The sequence below is a fragment of the Hemiscyllium ocellatum genome, chromosome 4 (genome assembly GCF_020745735.1).
Source record: "Hemiscyllium ocellatum isolate sHemOce1 chromosome 4, sHemOce1.pat.X.cur, whole genome shotgun sequence".
Classification (NCBI taxonomy): Eukaryota; Metazoa; Chordata; class Chondrichthyes; order Orectolobiformes; family Hemiscylliidae; genus Hemiscyllium; species Hemiscyllium ocellatum.
In genome coordinates, this window is record NC_083404.1 from 13,642,508 (window position 1) to 13,665,688 (window position 23,181).

Genomic DNA, 23,181 nt, shown 5'->3' on the forward strand with positions numbered 1-23,181 from the left:
AGTGACAATGCCAGAATGAAAGAAAATACCAGAATGAGTGACAATGCCTGAATGACTGACAATGCCAGAACGAATGACAACACCAGAATGAGTGACAATGCCAAATAAATGACGATGTCAGAATGAATGGCAATTCAAGAATAAATGACAATACCAGAATGAGTGACAATGCCAGAGTGAGTGACAATATCATAATGAGTGAAAATACCAGAATGAATGACATGACCAGAATGACCGACAATGCCAGAATGAGTGACAATGCCAGAATGAATCACAATAGCAGAGTGAGTGACAATAAAAGAATGAACGACATTGCCATAATGAGTGACAATGCCAGAATTAATGACAATACGAGAATGACTGACAATACCAGAATGAGTGACAATGCCAGAATGAGTGACAATAACAGAACAAATGTCAATGCCAGAATGAGTGACAATGCCAGAATGAGTGACAATAACAGATCGAATGACAATACCAGAATGAGTGATAATGCCAGAATGAATGACAATACCAGTATGAGTGACAACACCAGAATGAGTGATAATGCCAGAATGAATGACAATACCAGAATGAGTGACAATGCCAGAATGAGTAACAATGCCAGAATGAATGGCAATACCATAATGACTGACAATACCAGATAGAATGACAATACTAGAATGAGGGACAATGCCAGAATGAGTGACAATGACTGAATGAATGACAATACCAGAATGAATGACAATGTCAGAATGAATGGCAATATCAGAAGGAGCGATAATACCAGAATGAGTGACAATACCAGAATGAGTGACAATGCCAGAATGAAAGAAAATACCAGAATGAGTGGCAATGCCTGAATGACTGACAATGCCAGAATGAATGACAACACCAGGATGAGTGACTAGACCAGAACGAGTGACAATGCCAGAATGAATGACAATACCAGAATGAGTGACAATGCCAAATAAATGACGATGCAAGAATGAATGGCAATTCAAGAATAAATCACAATACCAGAATGAGTGACAATACCATAATGACTGACAATACCAGATACAATGACAATACTAGAATGAGTGACAATGCCAGAATGAGCGACAATGACAGAATGAATGACAATACCAGAATGAATGACAATGCCAGAATGAGTGACAATGCCAGGATGAATGACAATGCCAGAATGAGTGAAAATCCAATAATGAGTGACAATCCCAGAATGAAAGAGTATGCCAGAATGTGTGGCTATACCAGAATGAGGTACATTGCCAGAATGAGTGACAATACCAGAATGAATGGCAATACCAGAAGGAGTGATAATATCAAGAAGAATGACAATATGAGAATGAATGACAATATCAGAAAGAGCGATAATACCAGAATGAGTGACAATACCAGAATGAATGAGAATGCCAGAATGAATGACAATGCCAGAATGAGGGAAATACCTGAATGAATGACAGTACCAGAATGAATGACAATACCAGAATGAGTGACAATACCAGAATGAGTGACAATACCAGAATGAATGACAATGCTAGAATGAGTGATAAAACCACAATGAGTGACAATGCCAGAATGAGTACAATCCCAGAATGAGTGACATTACCATAATGAGTGTCAATTTCTGAATGAATGACAATACCATAATGAGTGACCATACCAGAATGAATGGCAAAACCAGAATGATTGACTATGCCGGAATGAGTGACAATGCCAAATGAATGACAATACCTGAATGAGTGACAATGCCAGAATGAGTGACAATCCCAGAATGAATGACAATACCAGAATGAGTGACAATACCAGAATGAATGACAATGCCAGAATGAGTGACAATGCCAGAATGAGTGACAATGCCAGAATGAAGGACAATACGCGAATGAGTGACAATACCATAATGAGTGACAATACCAGAATGAGTGACAAAACCGGAATGGGTGACAATACCAGAATGAATGACAAAACCAGAATGAGTGTCAATACCAAAAGTAATGACAATACCAGAATGAGTGACAATGCCAAATAAATGATGATGCCTGAATGAATGGCAATGCAAGAATAAATGACAATACCAGAATGAGTGACAATGCCAGAATGAGTGACAATACCATAATGAGTGACAATACCAGAATGAATGACAAGACCAGATTGAGTGACAATGCCAGAATGAGTGACAATGCCAGAATGAATGACAATACCAGAATGAGCGATAATACCACAATGAGTGACAATACCAGAATGAATGAGAATGCCAGAATGAATGACAATACCAGAATGAGTGACAATACCTAAATGAATGACAGTGCCAGAATGAATGACAATACGAGAATGAGTGACAATACCAGAATGAGTGACAATCCCAGAATGAATGAGAATGCTAGAATGTGTGATAAAATCAGAATGAGTGACAATGCCAGAATGAAGGCAATACCAGAATGAATGACTATACCATAATGACTGATAATACCAGATAGAATGACAATACTAGAATGAGTGACAATGCCAGAATGAGTGACAATGACAGAATGAATGACAACACCAGAATGAATGACAATGCCAGAATGAGTGACAATGCCAGAATGAATGACAATATCAGAAGGAGCGATGATAACAGAATGAGTGACAATACCAGAATGAAAGAGAATGCCAGAATGAAAGACAATACCAGAATGAGTGATAATAGCAGAATGAGTGGCAATACCAGAATGAGTGCCAATGCCAGAATGAGTGACCATACCAGAATGAATGGCAAAACCAGAATGATTGACAATGCCGGAATGAGTGACAATGCCAAATGAATGACAATACCAGAATGAGTGACAATGCCAGAATGAGTGACAATGCCAGAATGAATGACAATACCAGAATGAGTGACAATACCAGAATGAATGACAATGCCAGAATGAGTGACAATGCCAGAATGAGTGACAATGCCAGAATGAAGGACAATATGAGAATGAGTGACAATACCATAATGAGTGACAATACCAGAATGAGTGACAAAACCGGAATGAGTGACAATACCAGCATGAGTGACAATACCATTATGCGTGACAATAGCCGAATGAAAGACAATACCAGAATGAGTGACAATGCCAGAATGACTGACAAGGCGAGAGTGATTGACATCTCTGGAATGAATGACAACACCAGAATGAGTGACAATGCAAGAATGAATGACAATGCCAGAATGAGTGACAATACCAAAAGTAATGACAATACCAGAATGACTGACAAAAGCAGAATGAGTGACAATGCGAGAATGAAAGAAAATACCAGAATGAGTGACAATGCCTGAATGACTGACAATGCCAGAATGAATGACAACACCAGAATGAGTGACTATACCAGAATGAGTGACAATGCCAGAATGAATGACAATGCCAGAATGAGTGACAATACCAAAAGTAATGACAATACCAGAATGAGTGACAATGCCAAATAAATGATGATGCCAGAATGAATGGCAATTCAAGAATAAATGACAATACCAGAATGAGTGACAATGCCAGAATGAGTGACAATACCATAATGAATGACAATGCCATAATGAGTGACAATGCCAGAATGAGTGACAATGCCAGAATGAATGACAATACCAGAATGAGTGACAATAAACGAATGAATGACATTGCCATAATGAGTGACAATGCCAGAATTAATGACAATACGAGAATGACTGACAATACCAGAATGAGTGACAATGCCAGAATGAGTGACAATGCCAGAACGAATGTCAATACCAGAATGAGTGACAATGCCAGAATGAGTGACAATACCAGAATGAGTGATAATGCCAGAATGAATGACAATACTAGTATGAGTGACAATGCCAGAATGAGTAACAATGCCAGAATGAATGACAATACCAGAATGAATGACAATGCTAGAATGAGTGACAATGCCAGAATGAATGACAACATCAGAAGGAGCGATAATAACAGAATGAGTGGCAATACCAGAATGAATGACAATGCCAGAATGAGTGCCAATGCCAGAATGAAGGAAAATACCAGAATGAGTGACAATGCCTGAATGACTGACAATGCCAGAATGAATGACAACACCAGAATAAGTGACAATGCCAGAATGAATGACAATACTAGAATGAGTGACAATGCCAAATAAATGACGATGCCAGAATGAATGGCAATTCAAGAATAAATGACAATACCAGAATGAGTGACAATGCCAGAATGAGTGACAATACCAGAATGAGTGACAATGCCAGAATGAATGACAATATCAGAAGGAGCGATAATACAAGAATGAGTCACAAAAACAGAATGAGTGACATTGCCAGAATGAGTGACAGTGCCAGAATGAAAGAAAATACCAGAATGAGTGACAATGCCTGAATGACTGACAATACCAGAATGAGTGACAATACCAGAATGAGTGATAATGCCAGAATGAATGACAATAACAGAATGAGTGACAATGCCAGAATGAATAACAATGCAGAATGAATGACAACACCATAATGACTGACAATACCAGATAGAATGACAATACTAGAATGAGTGACAATGACAGAATGAGTGACAATGACAGAATGAATGACAATATCAGAAGGAGCAATAATACCAGAATGAGTGACAATACCAGAATGAGTGACATTGCCAGAATGAGTGACAATGCCAGAATTAAAGAAAATACCAGAATGAGTGACAATGCCTGAATGACTGACAATGCCAAAATGAATGACAACACAGGAATGAGTGACTATACCAGAATGAGTGAAAATGCCGGAGTGAATGACAATACCAGAATGAGTGACAATGCCAAATAAATGACGATGCCAGAATGAATGGCGATTCAAGAATAAATGACAAAACCAGAATGAGTGACAATGCCAGAATGAGTGACAATACCATAATGACTGACAATACCAGATAGAATGACAATACTAGAATGAGTGACAATACCAGAATGAGTGATAATAGCGGAATGAGTGACAATACCAGAATGAGTGACAATGCCAGAATGAGTGACAATACCAGAATGAATGGCAAAACCAGAATGATTGACAATGCCGGAATGAGTGACAATGCCAAATGAATGACAATACCAGAATGAGTGACAATGCCAGAATGAATGACAATGCCAGAATGAGTGACATTGCCAGAATGAGTGACAATGCAGAATGAAGGACAATATGAGAATGAGTGACAATACCATAATGAGTGACAATACCAGAATCAGTGACAAAACCGGAATGAGTGACAATACCAGAATGAGTGACAATACCAGAATGAATGACAATATCAGAATGAGTGACAATGCCAGAATGAGTGACAATACCATTATGAGTGACAATAGCCGAATGAAAGACAATACCAGAATGAGTGACAATGCCAGAATGACTGACAAGGCGAGAGTGAATGACAACTCCAGAATGAATGACAACACCAGAATGAGTGACAATGCCAGAATGAATGACAATGCCAGAATGAGTGTCAATCCCAAAAGTAATGACAATACCAGAATGACTGACAAAAGCAGAATGAGTGACAATGTCAGAATGAGTGACAATGCCAGAATGAAAGAAAATACCAGAATGAGTGACAATGCCTGAATGACTGACAATGCCAGAATGAGTGACAATACCAGAATGAATGACAAGACCAGAATAAGTGACAATGCCAGAATGAGTGACAATGCCACAATAAATGACAATACCAGAATGAGTGACAATGCCAGAACGAATTTCAATACCAGAATGAGTGACAATGCCAGAATGAGTTACAATAACAGAACGAATGACAATACGAGAATGACTGACAATACCAGAATGAGTGACAATGCCAGAATGAGTGACAATACCAGAACGAATGTCAATACCAGAATGAGTGATAATGCCAGAATGAGTGACAATAACAGAACGAACGACAATACCAGAATGAGAGACAATACCAGAATGAGTGATAATGTCAGAATGAATGACAATACCATAATGACTGACAATACCAGATAGAATGACAATATTAGAATGAGTGACAATGCCAGAATGAGTGACAATGACAGAATGAATGACAATACCAGAATGAATGACAATGCCAGAATAAGTGACAATGCCAGAATGAATGACAATATCAGAAGGAGCGATAATACCAGAATGAGTGACAATACCAGAATGAGTGACAATGCCAGAATGAGTGACAATGCCAGAATGAAAGAAAATACCAGAATGAGTGACAATGCCTGAATGACAGACAATGCCAGAACGAATGACAACACCAGAATGAGTGACAATGCCAAATAAATGACGATGTCAGAATGAATGGCAATTCAAGAATAAATGACAATACCAGAATGAGTGACAATGCCAGAGTGAGTGACAATATCATAATGAGTGAAAATACCAGAATGAATGACATGACCAGAATGACCGACAATGCCAGAATGAGTGACAATGCCAGAATGAATCACAATAGCAGAGTGAGTGACAATAAAAGAATGAACGACATTGCCATAATGAGTGACAATGCCAGAATTAATGACAATACGAGAATGACTGACAATACCAGAATGAGTGACAATGCCAGAATGAGTGACAATAACAGAACAAATGTCAATGCCAGAATGAGTGACAATGCCAGAATGAGTGACAATAACAGATCGAATGACAATACCAGAATGAGTGATAATGCCAGAATGAATGACAATACCAGTATGAGTGACAACACCAGAATGAGTGATAATGCCAGAATGAATGACAATACCAGAATGAGTGACAATGCCAGAATGAGTGACAATACCAGAATGAGTGATAATGCCAGAATGAATGACAATACTCGTATGAGTGACAATGCCAGAATGAGTAACAATGCCAGAATGAATGACAATACCAGAATGAATGACAATGCTAGAATGAGTGACAATGCCAGAATGAATGACAACATCAGAAGGAGCGATAATAACAGAATGAGTGGCAATACCAGAATGAATGACAATGCCAGAATGAGTGCCAATGCCAGAATGAAGGAAAATACCAGAATGAGTGACAATGCCTGAATGACTGACAATGCCAGAATGAATGACAACACCAGAATAAGTGACAATGCCAGAATGAATGACAATACTAGAATGAGTGACAATGCCAAATAAATGACGATGCCAGAATGAATGGCAATTCAAGAATAAATGACAATACCAGAATGAGTGACAATGCCAGAATGAGTGACAATACCAGAATGAGTGACAATGCCAGAATGAATGACAATATCAGAAGGAGCGATAATACAAGAATGAGTCACAAAAACAGAATGAGTGACATTGCCAGAATGAGTGACAGTGCCAGAATGAAAGAAAATACCAGAATGAGTGACAATGCCTGAATGACTGACAATACCAGAATGAGTGACAATACCAGAATGAGTGATAATGCCAGAATGAATGACAATAACAGAATGAGTGACAATGCCAGAATGAATAACAATGCAGAATGAATGACAACACCATAATGACTGACAATACCAGATAGAATGACAATACTAGAATGAGTGACAATGCCAGAATGAGTGACAATGACAGAATGAATGACAATATCAGAAGGAGCAATAATACCAGAATGAGTGACAATACCAGAATGAGTGACATTGCCAGAATGAGTGACAATGCCAGAATTAAAGAAAATACCAGAATGAGTGACAATGCCTGAATGACTGACAATGCCAAAATGAATGACAACACAGGAATGAGTGACTATACCAGAATGAGTGAAAATGCCGGAGTGAATGACAATACCAGAATGAGTGACAATGCCAAATAAATGACGATGCCAGAATGAATGGCGATTCAATAATAAATGACAAAACCAGAATGAGTGACAATGCCAGAATGAGTGACAATACCATAATGACTGACAATACCAGATAGAATGACAATACTAGAATGAGTGACAATACCAGAATGAGTGATAATAGCGGAATGAGTGACAATACCAGAATGAGTGACAATGCCAGAATGAGTGACAATACCAGAATGAATGGCAAAACCAGAATGATTGACAATGCCGGAATGAGTGACAATGCCAAATGAATGACAATACCAGAATGAGTGACAATGCCAGAATGAATGACAATGCCAGAATGAGTGACATTGCCAGAATGAGTGACAATGCAGAATGAAGGACAATATGAGAATGAGTGACAATACCATAATGAGTGACAATACCAGAATCAGTGACAAAACCGGAATGAGTGACAATACCAGAATGAGTGACAATACCAGAATGAATGACAATATCAGAATGAGTGACAATGCCAGAATGAGTGACAATACCATTATGAGTGACAATAGCCGAATGAAAGACAATACCAGAATGAGTGACAATGCCAGAATGACTGACAAGGCGAGAGTGAATGACAACTCCAGAATGAATGACAACACCAGAATGAGTGACAATGCCAGAATGAATGACAATGCCAGAATGAGTGTCAATCCCAAAAGTAATGACAATACCAGAATGACTGACAAAAGCAGAATGAGTGACAATGTCAGAATGAGTGACAATGCCAGAATGAAAGAAAATACCAGAATGAGTGACAATGCCTGAATGACTGACAATGCCAGAATGAGTGACAATACCAGAATGAATGACAAGACCAGAATAAGTGACAATGCCAGAATGAGTGACAATGCCACAATAAATGACAATACCAGAATGAGTGACAATGCCAGAACGAATTTCAATACCAGAATGAGTGACAATGCCAGAATGAGTTACAATAACAGAACGAATGACAATACGAGAATGACTGACAATACCAGAATGAGTGACAATGCCAGAATGAGTGACAATACCAGAACGAATGTCAATACCAGAATGAGTGACAATGCCAGAATGAGTGACAATAACAGAACGAACGACAATACCAGAATGAGAGACAATACCAGAATGAGTGATAATGTCAGAATGAATGACAATACCATAATGACTGACAATACCAGATAGAATGACAATATTAGAATGAGTGACAATGCCAGAATGAGTGACAATGACAGAATGAATGACAATACCAGAATGAATGACAATGCCAGAATAAGTGACAATGCCAGAATGAATGACAATATCAGAAGGAGCGATAATACCAGAATGAGTGACAATACCAGAATGAGTGACAATGCCAGAATGAGTGACAATGCCAGAATGAAAGAAAATACCAGAATGAGTGACAATGCCTGAATGACAGACAATGCCAGAACGAATGACAACACCAGAATGAGTGACAATGCCAAATAAATGACGATGTCAGAATGAATGGCAATTCAAGAATAAATGACAATACCAGAATGAGTGACAATGCCAGAGTGAGTGACAATATCATAATGAGTGAAAATACCAGAATGAATGACATGACCAGAATGACCGACAATGCCAGAATGAGTGACAATGCCAGAATGAATCACAATAGCAGAGTGAGTGACAATAAAAGAATGAACGACATTGCCATAATGAGTGACAATGCCAGAATTAATGACAATACGAGAATGACTGACAATACCAGAATGAGTGACAATGCCAGAATGAGTGACAATAACAGAACAAATGTCAATGCCAGAATGAATGACAATACCAGAATGAGTGATAATGCCAGAATGAATGACAATACCAGTATGAGTGACAACACCAGAATGAGTGATAATGCCAGAATGAATGACAATACCAGAATGAGTGACAATGCCAGAATGAGTAACAATGCCAGAATGAATGACAATACCATAATGACTGACAATACCAGATAGAATGACAATACTAGAATGAGGGACAATGCCAGAATGAGTGACAATGACTGAATGAATGACAATACCAGAATGAATGACAATGTCAGAATGAATGGCAATATCAGAAGGAGCGATAATACCAGAATGAGTGACAATACCAGAATGAGTGACAATGCCCCAATTAGTGACAATACCAGAATGAGTGAGAATGCCAGAATGGGTGACAATACCAGAATGAGTGACAATAAAAGAATTAATGACAATACCAGAATGAATGACAATACCAGAATGATTGACAATGCCAGAAGGAGTGATAATATCTAAATGAATGACAATATGAGAATGAATGACAATATCAGAACGAGCGATAATACCAGAATGAGTGACAATACCAGAATGAAGGAGAATTCCAGCATGAATGACAATACCAGAATGAGTGACAATGCCAGAATGAGTGACAATGCCAGAATGAGGGACAATGCCAGAATGAAAGACTATACCAGAATGAGTGGCAATTCCAGAATGAGGTACAATGCCAGAATGAGTGACAATACCAGAATGAATGACAATACCAGAATGAATGACAATACCAGAATGAGTTACAATGCCATAACGAATGGTAATACCAGAATGAGTGAAAATACCATTATGAGTGACAATAGCCGAATGAAAGACAATACCAGAATGAGTGACAATGCCAGAATGACTGACAAGGCGAGAGTGAATGACAACTCCAGAATGAATGACAACACCAGAATGAGTGACAATGCCAGAATGAATGACAATGCCAGAATGAGTGTCAATGCCAGAATGAATGACAATGCCAGAATGAGCGACAATAAAAGAATGAATGACAATACCAGAATGAATGACAATACCAGAATGAATGACAATGCCAGAATGAGTGACAATACCAGAATGAATGACAATACCAGAATGAGGGACAATGCCAGAACGTGTGACAATACCAGAATGAGGTACAATGTCAGAATGTGTGACAATACCAGAATGAATGGCAATACCAGAAGGAGTGATAATATCTAAATGAATGACAATATGAGAATGAATGACAATATCAGAACGAGCGATAATACCAGAATGAGTGACAATACCAGAATGAAAGAGAATTCCAGAATGAATGACAATACCAGAATGATTGACAATACCAGAATGAGTGACAATGCAGAATGAATGACAACACCAGAATGAATGATAATACCAGAATGAAAGACAATGCCAGAATGAACAACAATACCAGAATGAGTGACAATATCAGAATGAGAGACAATACCAGAATGAATCACAATAGCAGAGTGAGTGACAATACCAGAATGAGTGACAATACCAGAATGAGTGACAATGTCAGAATGAAAGACTATACCAGAATGAGTGACAGTGCCAGAATGAGTGACAATGCCAGAATGAGTGACAATACCCAAATGAATGACAATACCAGAATGAGTGACAATACCAGAATGAATGACAATGCCAGAATGAGTGACAATACAATAATGAGTGACATTACCAGAATGAATGACAATGCCAGAATGTGTGTCAATGCCAGAATGAGTGACAATGCCAGAATGAATGACAATGCCAGAGTGAATGAAAATGCCAGAACGAGTGACAATACCATAATGAGTGACAATACCAGAATGAGTGACAATAAAAGAATGAATGACAATACAAGGATGAGTGCCCATACCATAATGAGTGACAATAACATAATGAGTGACAATACCAGAATGTGTAACAAAACCAGAATGAGTGACAATACCAGAATGAGTGACAATGCCAGAATGAGTGACAATACCATTATGAGTGACAATAGCCGAATGAAAGACAATACCAGAATGAGTGACAACACTGGAACGAGTGACTATACCAGAATGAGTGACAATGCCAGAATGAATGACAATGCCATAATGAGGGACAATACCAAAAGTAATGACAATACCAGAATGACTGACAATACCCGAATGAGTGACAAGGCAAGAATGAGTGACAATGCCAGAATGAAAGACAATACCAGAATGAGTGACAATGCCTGAATGTCTGACAATGCCAGAATGAATGACAACACCAGAATGAGTGACAATAAAAGAATGAATGACAATGCCAGAATGAGTGACAATGCCAGAATTAATGACAATACCAGAATGACTTACAATACCAGAATTAGTGACAATGCCAGAATGAGTGACAATACCAGAACGAATGACAATACCAGAATGAGTGACAATAGCAGAATGAGTGATAATGCCAGAATGAATGACAATACCAGAATGAGTGACAATACCAGAATGAGTGATAATAGCGGAATGAGTGACAATACCAGAATGAGTGACAATGCCAGAATGAGTGACAATACCAGAATGAATGGCAAAACCAGAATGATTGACAATGCCGGAATGAGTGACAATGCCAAATGAATGACAATACCAGAATGAGTGACAATGCCAGAATGAATGACAATGCCAGAATGAGTGACATTGCCAGAATGAGTGACAATGCAGAATGAAGGACAATATGAGAATGAGTGACAATACCATAATGAGTGACAATACCAGAATCAGTGACAAAACCGGAATGAGTGACAATACCAGAATGAGTGACAATACCAGAATGAATGACAATATCAGAATGAGTGACAATGCCAGAATGAGTGACAATACCATTATGAGTGACAATAGCCGAATGAAAGACAATACCAGAATGAGTGACAATGCCAGAATGACTGACAAGGCGAGAGTGAATGACAACTCCAGAATGAATGACAACACCAGAATGAGTGACAATGCCAGAATGAATGACAATGCCAGAATGAGTGTCAATCCCAAAAGTAATGACAATACCAGAATGACTGACAAAAGCAGAATGAGTGACAATGTCAGAATGAGTGACAATGCCAGAATGAAAGAAAATACCAGAATGAGTGACAATGCCTGAATGACTGACAATGCCAGAATGAGTGACAATACCAGAATGAATGACAAGACCAGAATAAGTGACAATGCCAGAATGAGTGACAATGCCACAATAAATGACAATACCAGAATGAGTGACAATGCCAGAACGAATTTCAATACCAGAATGAGTGACAATGCCAGAATGAGTTACAATAACAGAACGAATGTCAATACCAGAATGAGTGACAATGCCAGAATGAGTGACAATAACAGAACGAACGACAATACCAGAATGAGAGACAATACCAGAATGAGTGATAATGTCAGAATGAATGACAATACCATAATGACTGACAATACCAGATAGAATGACAATATTAGAATGAGTGACAATGCCAGAATGAGTGACAATGACAGAATGAATGACAATACCAGAATGAATGACAATGCCAGAATAAGTGACAATGCCAGAATGAATGACAATATCAGAAGGAGCGATAATACCAGAATGAGTGACAATACCAGAATGAGTGACAATGCCAGAATGAGTGACAATGCCAGAATGAAAGAAAATACCAGAATGAGTGACAATGCCTGAATGACTGACAATGCCAGAATGAGTGACAATACCAGAATGAATGACAAGACCAGAATAAGTGACAATGCCAGAATGAGTGACAATGCCACAATAAATGACAATACCAGAATGAGTGACAATGCCAGAACGAATTTCAATACCAGAATGAGTGACAATGCCAGAATGAGTTACAATAACAGAACGAATGTCAATACCAGAATGAGTGACAATGCCAGAATGAGTGACAATAACAGAACGAACGACAATACCAGAATGAGAGACAATACCAGAATGAGTGATAATGTCAGAATGAATGACAATACCATAATGACTGACAATACCAGATAGAATGACAATATTAGAATGAGTGACAATGCCAGAATGAGTGACAATGACAGAATGAATGACAATACCAGAATGAATGACAATGCCAGAATAAGTGACAATGCCAGAATGAATGACAATATCAGAAGGAGCGATAATACCAGAATGAGTGACAATACCAGAATGAGTGACAATGCCAGAATGAGTGACAATGCCAGAATGAAAGAAAATACCAGAATGAGTGACAATGCCTGAATGACTGACAATGCCAGAACGAATGACAACACCAGAATGAGTGACAATGCCAAATAAATGACGATGTCAGAATGAATGGCAATTCAAGAATAAATGACAATACCAGAATGAGTGACAATGCCAGAGTGAGTGACAATATCATAATGAGTGAAAATACCAGAATGAATGACATGACCAGAATGACCGACAATGCCAGAATGAGTGACAATGCCAGAATGAATCACAATAGCAGAGTGAGTGACAATAAAAGAATGAACGACATTGCCATAATGAGTGACAATGCCAGAATTAATGACAATACGAGAATGACTGACAATACCAGAATGAGTGACAATGCCAGAATGAGTGACAATAACAGAACAAATGTCAATGCCAGAATGAGTGACAATGCCAGAATGAGTGACAATAACAGATCGAATGACAATACCAGAATGAGTGATAATGCCAGAATGAATGACAATACCAGTATGAGTGACAACACCAGAATGAGTGATAATGCCAGAATGAATGACAATACCAGAATGAGTGACAATGCCAGAGTGAATGAAAATGCCAGAACGAGTGACAATACCATAATGAGTGACAATACCAGAATGAGTGACAATAAAAGAATGAATGACAATACAAGGATGAGTGCCCATACCATAATGAGTGACAATAACATAATGAGTGACAATACCAGAATGTGTAACAAAACCAGAATGAGTGACAATACCAGAATGAGTGACAATGCCAGAATGAGTGACAATACCATTATGAGTGACAATAGCCGAATGAAAGACAATACCAGAATGAGTGACAACACTGGAACGAGTGACTATACCAGAATGAGTGACAATGCCAGAATGAATGACAATGCCATAATGAGGGACAATACCAAAAGTAATGACAATACCAGAATGACTGACAATACCCGAATGAGTGACAAGGCAAGAATGAGTGACAATGCCAGAATGAAAGACAATACCAGAATGAGTGACAATGCCTGAATGTCTGACAATGCCAGAATGAATGACAACACCAGAATGAGTGACAATAAAAGAATGAATGACAATGCCAGAATGAGTGACAATGCCAGAATTAATGACAATACCAGAATGACTTACAATACCAGAATTAGTGACAATGCCAGAACGAATTTCAATACCAGAATGAGTGACAATGCCAGAATGAGTTACAATAACAGAACGAATGTCAATACCAGAATGAGTGACAATGCCAGAATGAGTGACAATAACAGAACGAACGACAATACCAGAATGAGAGACAATACCAGAATGAGTGATAATGTCAGAATGAATGACAATACCATAATGACTGACAATACCAGATAGAATGACAATATTAGAATGAGTGACAATGGCAGAATGAGTGACAATGACAGAATGAATGACAATACCAGAATGAATGACAATGCCAGAATAAGTGACAATGCCAGAATGAGTGACAATGCCACAATAAATGACAATACCAGAATGAGTGACAATGCCAGAACGAATTTCAATACCAGAATGAGTGACAATGCCAGAATGAGTTACAATAACAGAACGAATGTCAATACCAGAATGAGTGACAATGCCAGAATGAGTGACAATAACAGAACGAACGACAATACCAGAATGAGAGACAATACCAGAATGAGTGATAATGTCAGAATGAATGACAATACCATAATGACTGACAATACCAGATAGAATGACAATATTAGAATGAGTGACAATGCCAGAATGAGTGACAATGACAGAATGAATGACAATACCAGAATGAATGACAATGCCAGAATAAGTGACAATGCCAGAATGAATGACAATATCAGAAGGAGCGATAATACCAGAATGAGTGACAATACCAGAATGAGTGACAATGCCAGAATGAGTGACAATGCCAGAATGAAAGAAAATACCAGAATGAGTGACAATGCCTGAATGACTGACAATGCCAGAATGAGTGACAATACCAGAATGAATGACAAGACCAGAATAAGTGACAATGCCAGAATGAGTGACAATGCCACAATAAATGACAATACCAGAATGAGTGACAATGCCAGAACGAATTTCAATACCAGAATGAGTGACAATGCCAGAATGAGTTACAATAACAGAACGAATGTCAATACCAGAATGAGTGACAATGCCAGAATGAGTGACAATAACAGAACGAACGACAATACCAGAATGAGAGACAATACCAGAATGAGTGATAATGTCAGAATGAATGACAATACCATAATGACTGACAATACCAGATAGAATGACAATATTAGAATGAGTGACAATGCCAGAATGAGTGACAATGACAGAATGAATGACAATACCAGAATGAATGACAATGCCAGAATAAGTGACAATGCCAGAATGAATGACAATATCAGAAGGAGCGATAATACCAGAATGAGTGACAATACCAGAATGAGTGACAATGCCAGAATGAGTGACAATGCCAGAATGAAAGAAAATACCAGAATGAGTGACAATGCCTGAATGACTGACAATGCCAGAACGAATGACAACACCAGAATGAGTGACAATGCCAAATAAATGACGATGTCAGAATGAATGGCAATTCAAGAATAAATGACAATACCAGAATGAGTGACAATGCCAGAGTGAGTGACAATATCATAATGAGTGAAAATACCAGAATGAATGACATGACCAGAATGACCGACAATGCCAGAATGAGTGACAATGCCAGAATGAATCACAATAGCAGAGTGAGTGACAATAAAAGAATGAACGACATTGCCATAATGAGTGACAATGCCAGAATTAATGACAATACGAGAATGACTGACAATACCAGAATGAGTGACAATGCCAGAATGAGTGACAATAACAGAACAAATGTCAATGCCAGAATGAGTGACAATGCCAGAATGAGTGACAATAACAGATCGAATGACAATACCAGAATGAGTGATAATGCCAGAATGAATGACAATACCAGTATGAGTGACAACACCAGAATGAGTGATAATGCCAGAATGAATGACAATACCAGAATGAGTGACAATGCCAGAGTGAATGAAAATGCCAGAACGAGTGACAATACCATAATGAGTGACAATACCAGAATGAGTGACAATAAAAGAATGAATGACAATACAAGGATGAGTGCCCATACCATAATGAGTGACAATAACATAATGAGTGACAATACCAGAATGTGTAACAAAACCAGAATGAGTGACAATACCAGAATGAGTGACAATGCCAGAATGAGTGACAATACCATTATGAGTGACAATAGCCGAATGAAAGACAATACCAGAATGAGTGACAACACTGGAACGAGTGACTATACCAGAATGAGTGACAATGCCAGAATGAATGACAATGCCATAATGAGGGACAATACCAAAAGTAATGACAATACCAGAATGACTGACAATACCCGAATGAGTGACAAGGCAAGAATGAGTGACAATGCCAGAATGAAAGACAATACCAGAATGAGTGACAATGCCTGAATGTCTGACAATGCCAGAATGAATGACAACACCAGAATGAGTGACAATAAAAGAATGAATGACAATGCCAGAATGAGTGACAATGCCAGAATTAATGACAATGCCAGAATGACTTACAATACCAGAATTAGTGACAATGCCAGAATGAGTGACAATACCAGAACGAATGACAATACCAGAATGAGTGACAATACCAGAATGAGTGATAATGCCAGAATGAATGACAATACCAGAATGAGTGACAATACCAGAATGAGTGATAATAGCGGAATGAGTGACAATACCAGAATGAGTGACAATGCCAGAATGAGTGACAATACCAGAATGAATGGCAAAACCAGAATGATTGACAATGCCGGAATGAGTGACAATGCCAAATGAATGACAATACCAGAATGAGTGACAATGCCAGAATGAATGACAATGCCAGAATGAGTGACATTGCCAGAATGAGTGACAATGCAGAATGAAGGACAATATGAGAATGAGTGACAATACCATAATGAGTGACAATACCAGAATCAGTGACAAAACCGGAATGAGTGACAATACCAGAATGAGTGACAATACCAGAATGAATGACAATATCAGAATGAGTGACAATGCCAGAATGAGTGACAATACCATTATGAGTGACAATAGCCGAATGAAAGACAATACCAGAATGAGTGACAATGCCAGAATGACTGACAAGGCGAGAGTGAATGACAACTCCAGAATGAATGACAACACCAGAATGAGTGACAATGCCAGAATGAATGACAATGCCAGAATGAGTGTCAATCCCAAAAGTAATGACAATACCAGAATGACTGACAAAAGCAGAATGAGTGACAATGTCAGAATGAGTGACAATGCCAGAATGAAAGAAAATACCAGAATGAGTGACAATGCCTGAATGACTGACAATGCCAGAATGAGTGACAATACCAGAATGAATGACAAGACCAGAATAAGTGACAATGCCAGAATGAGTGACAATGCCACAATAAATGACAATACCAGAATGAGTGACAATGCCAGAACGAATTTCAATACCAGAATGAGTGACAATGCCAGAATGAGTTACAATAACAGAACGAATGTCAATACCAGAATGAGTGACAATGCCAGAATGAGTGACAATAACAGAACGAACGACAATACCAGAATGAGAGACAATACCAGAATGAGTGATAATGTCAGAATGAGTGACAATACCATAATGACTGACAATACCAGATAGAATGACAATATTAGAATGAGTGACAATGCCAGAATGAGTGACAATGACAGAATGAATGACAATACCAGAATGAATGACAATGCCAGAATAAGTGACAATGCCAGAATGAATGACAATATCAGAAGGAGCGATAATACCAGAATGAGTGACAATACCAGAATGAGTGACAATGCCAGAATGAGTGACAATGCCAGAATGAAAGAAAATACCAGAATGAGTGACAATGCCTGAATGACTGACAATGCCAGAATGAGTGACAATACCAGAATGAATGACAAGACCAGAATAAGTGACAATGCCAGAATGAGTGACAATGCCACAATAAATGACAATACCAGAATGAGTGACAATGCCAGAACGAATTTCAATACCAGAATGAGTGACAATGCCAGAATGAGTTACAATAACAGAACGAATGTCAATACCAGAATGAGTGACAATGCCAGAATGAGTGACAATAACAGAACGAACGACAATACCAGAATGAGAGACAATGCCAGAATGAGTGATAATGTCAGAATGAATGACAATACCATAATGACTGACAATACCAGATAGAATGACAATATTAGAATGAGTGACAATGCCAGAATGAGTGACAATGACAGAATGAATGACAATACCAGAATGAATGACAATGCCAGAATAAGTGACAATGCCAGAATGAATGACAATATCAGAAGGAGCGATAATACCAGAATGAGTGACAATCCCAGAATGAGTGACAATGCCAGAATGAGTGACAATGCCAGAATGAAAGAAAATACCAGAATGAGTGACAATGCCTGAATGACTGACAATGCCAGAACGAATGACAACACCAGAATGAGTGACAATGCCAAATAAATGACGATGTCAGAATGAATGGCAATTCAAGAATAAATGACAATACCAGAATGAGTGACAATGCCAGAGTGAGTGACAATATCATAATGAGTGAAAATACCAGAATGAATGACATGACCAGAATGACCGACAATGCCAGAATGAGTGACAATGCCAGAATGAATCACAATAGCAGAGTGAGTGACAATAAAAGAATGAACGACATTGCCATAATGAGTGACAATGCCAGAATTAATGACAATACGAGAATGACTGACAATACCAGAATGAGTGACAATTCCAGAATGAGTGACAATAACAGAACAAATGTCAATGCCAGAATGAGTGACAATGCCAGAATGAGTGACAATAACAGATCGAATGACAATACCAGAATGAGTGATAATGCCAGAATGAATGACAATACCAGTATGAGTGACAACACCAGAATGAGTGATAATGCCAGAATGAATGACAATACCAGAATGAGTGACAATGCCAGAATGAGTAACAATGCCAGAATGAATGACAATACCATAATGACTGACAATACCAGATAGAATGACAATACTAGAATGAGGGACAATGCCAGAATGAGTGACAATGACTGAATGAATGACAATACCAGAATGAATGACAATGTCAGAATGAATGGCAATATCAGAAGGAGCGATAATACCAGAATGAGTGACAATACCAGAATGAGTGACAATGCCCCAATTAGTGACAATACCAGAATGAGTGAGAATGCCAGAATGGGTGACAATACCAGAATGAGTGACAATAAAAGAATTAATGACAATACCAGAATGAATGACAATACCAGAATGATTGACAATGCCAGAAGGAGTGATAATATCTAAATGAATGACAATATGAGAATGAATGACAATATCAGAACGAGCGATAATACCAGAATGAGTGACAATACCAGAATGAAGGAGAATTCCAGCATGAATGACAATACCAGAATGAGTGACAATGCCAGAATGAGTGACAATGCCAGAATGAGGGACAATGCCAGAATGAAAGACTATACCAGAATGAGTGGCAATTCCAGAATGAGGTACAATGCCAGAATGAGTGACAATACCAGAATGAATGACAATACCAGAATGAATGACAATACCAGAATGAGTTACAATGCCATAACGAATGGTAATACCAGAATGAGTGAAAATACAAGAATGAGTGACAATGCCAGAATGAAAGAGTATACCAGAATGAGTGGCAATACCAGAATGAGTGACAATGTCAGAATGAGTGACAATACCAGAATGAATGGCAATACCAGAAGGAGTGATAATATCAAAATGAATGACAATATGAGAATGAATGACAATATCAGAAGGAGCGATAATATCAGAATGAGTGACAATACCAGAATAAACGAGAATGCCAGAATGAATGACAATACCAGAATCAGTGACAATGCCAGAATGAGTGTCAATACCAGAATAATTGACAAACTCAGAATGAGTGACAATGCCACAATTAGAGACCATACCAAAATGAGTGAGAATGCCAGAATGAATGACAATACCAGAATGAGTGACAATAAAAGAATGACTGACAATGCCAGAATGAGTGAAAATGACAGAATGAATGACAATAGCAGAATGAGTGACAATGCCAGAATAAATGACCATCCCAGAATGAGTGACAATGCCATAATGAGTGACAATACCAGAATGAATGACAATACCAGAATGAATGACAATACCAGAATGAGTGACAATGCCAGAATGAGTGACAATGCCAGAAATGAATGACAGTGCCAGAATGAGCGACAATAAAAGAATGAATGACAGTGCCAGAATGAGTGACAATACCAGAATGAGTGACAATGCAGAATGAACGACAACACCACAATGAATGACAATACCAGAATGAAAGACAATGCCAGAATGAACAACAATACCAGAATGCATGACAATATCAGAATGAGAGACAATACCAGAATGAAAGATGATACCAGAATGAGTGCTAATACCAGAATGACTGACAACACCAGAATGAGTGACAATATCAGAATGAGTGACAATACCAGAATGAACAACAATACCAGAATGAGTGACAATATCAGAATGAGAGACAATACCAGAATGAATGATGATACCAGAATGAGTGCAAGTACCAGATTGAGTGACAGTACCAGAATGAGTGAGAATGCCAGAATGAGTGACAATACCCGAATGAATGACAATGCCAGAATGAGTGACAATAACATAATGAGTGATAATACCAGAATGAATGACAATACGAGAATGAGTGACAATGCCAGAATGAGTGAAAATGCCAGAATGAATGACAATGCCAGAATGAGCGACAATATAAGAATGAATGACAATGCCAGAATGAGTGACATTAACATAATGAGTGACAATACCAGAATGAATGACAATACGAGAATGAGTGACAATGCCAGAATGAGTGAAAATGCCAGAATGAATGACAGTGCCAGAATGAGCGTCAATAAAAGAATGAATGACAGTGCCAGAATGAGTGACAATACCAGAATGAGTGACAATGCAGAATGAACGACAACACCACAATGAATGACAATACCAGAATGAAGGACAATGTCAGAATGAACAACAATACCAGAATGAGTGACAATATCAGAATGAGTGACAATACCAGAATGAATGATGATACCAGAATGAGTGCAAATACCAGAATGAGTGACAATACCAGAATGAGTGACAATGTCAGAATGAAAGACTATACCAGATTGAGTGACAGTACCAGAATGAGTGACAATGCCAGAATGAGTGACAATGCCAGAATGAATGACAATACCATTATGAGTGACAATAGCCGAATGAAAGACAATACCAGAATGAGTGACAATGCCAGAATGACTGACAATGCCAGAATGAATGACAACACTCGAACGAGTGACTATACCAGAATGAGTGACAATGCCAGAATGAATGACAATGCCAGAATGAGCGACAATAAAAGAATGAATGACAATACCAGAATGAATGACAATACCAGAATGAATGACAATGCCAGAATGAGTGACAATACCAGAATGAATGACAATACCAGAATGAGGGACAATGCCAGAACGTGTGACAATACCAGAATGAGGTACAATGTCAGAATGTGTGACAATACCAGAATGAATGGCAATACCAGAAGGAGTGATAATATCTAAATGAATGACAATATGAGAATGAATGACAATATCAGAACGAGCGACAATACCAGAATGAGTGACAATGCCAGAATGAAAGAGAATTCCAGAATGAATGACAATACCAGAATGATTGACAATACCAGAATGAGTGACAATGCAGAATGAATGACAACACCAGAATGAATGATAATACCAGAATGAAAGACAATGCCAGAATGAACAACAATACCAGAATGAGTGACAATATCAGAATGAGAGACAATACCAGAATGAATGATGATACCAGAATGAGTGACAATACCAGAATGAGTGACAATACCAGAATGAGTGACAATGTCAGAATGAAAGACTATACCAGAATGAGTGACAGTGCCAGAATGAGTGACAATGCCAGAATGAGTGACAATACCCAAATGAATGACAATACCAGAATGAGTGACAATACCAGAATGAATGACAATGCCAGAATGAGTGACAATACAATAATGAGTGACATTACCAGAATGAATGACAATGCCAGAATGTGTGTCAATGCCAGAATGAGTGACAATGCCAGAATGAATGACAATGCCAGAGTGAATGAAAATGCCAGAACGAGTGACAATACCATAATGAGTGACAATACCAGAATGAGTGACAATAAAAGAATGAATGACAATACAAGGATGAGTGCCCATACCATAATGAGTGACAATAACATAATGAGTGACAATACCAGAATGTGTAACAAAA